Genomic DNA, 1,019 nt, shown 5'->3' with positions numbered 1-1,019 from the left:
CATAAAACAGCACGAGTTCAGGCCAGTGGAGGAGAAGCTCTGCTTCCACTTTGTTTAAAGGAGACAACTGGTGTTTGATCTTGAAAAATTGCAGGGAGTTTAAGTTTAAAGAGGTGGTTGGATGAACAAAAATGCACCTTTACTATAAAATTTTGTACACGTAACAAATCAGATTTGCTCTTGCAATTCTTCAGACACCTTTGTTTTTCTTTTCCATTTGTCTCAGGTGAATGCATGTTTTTCTGCAGTTTCATACGTTGTCTTCTATTGGATTAAACGCCGACGTCTACACATCGTTTTGTGTGGCTTCACTTCAGCCCGCCGGGAGAAACCTGGGATCCATAAGATTGAGCAATAGATTATAACCCATCAACAAATCCTGAATATACCTTCCAATTACTGTAATTTTTTCAATATAAAAGCCAACTGTTCTTACACAAGCTCTTTGGTACATTCACCTCATCTACTTTGAGTAAACTTAGATTCCTTTTCACCCTTGTTGGAATTTTAGCCAATTCCTATAAAATTTTATAGCCAATTTATATTTGTCTGAAGTAAAATAACTGTTTGACTGCAGTACGTTTGTCATCAATATACTGCACACAGCAAATACACTTTTCAAAAAGCACTGCAGAGATCTGTGTCTTGGGGAATTGTACAGTCAAGACAGAACAATGCAAAGCCTTTCACACATTCCTTTATTTTCTTTTAATCATGAAAACAATCCCTAAATGGTCACACTGTTTTCTACAATATCAGGGTTCAGATATGTGTAGGGCATTTCCAGTTTTGAATTTCTTGCTGCAATTTCTTCCCTTATGTAGGACAAGTCAGCTTGCAAGACCTTGATGATCTCCTTTGGTATTGGCTCGTCAAAGTGCTCCTCTGGAAATTCACCCAGGAGAACCTGCATGTGCCAGCAGAGAAGCCGCTTCAGAAATGTGAAAACTGAACATTTTTTGTAATCATCCTGATTTTCTTACCACATCAGTGTACTTTTCTGAAAGAATCCTAGCAGC

At 38.0% G+C, this 1,019-nt stretch overlaps 1 long non-coding RNA gene across 1 annotated transcript; it reads right to left on the bottom strand.

The window, feature by feature from the left end:
- Window positions 1-681: 681 nt before the first annotated feature.
- LOC106944379 (uncharacterized) lies at window positions 682-1,019 on the bottom strand. The gene is made up of 2 exons (XR_001424257.1): window positions 984-1,019; window positions 682-907 (listed from the first exon to the last, which is right to left on the bottom strand). It is a non-coding gene; the product is annotated as an uncharacterized LOC106944379 (long non-coding RNA).

The sequence above is a fragment of the Poecilia latipinna genome, unplaced genomic scaffold (genome assembly GCF_001443285.1).
Source record: "Poecilia latipinna isolate Pla-1442-1.1 unplaced genomic scaffold, P_latipinna-1.0 Scaffold8770, whole genome shotgun sequence".
NCBI classification, from domain to species: domain Eukaryota; kingdom Metazoa; phylum Chordata; class Actinopteri; order Cyprinodontiformes; family Poeciliidae; genus Poecilia; species Poecilia latipinna.
This window is presented reverse-complemented; position numbering and strand designations above follow the sequence as displayed.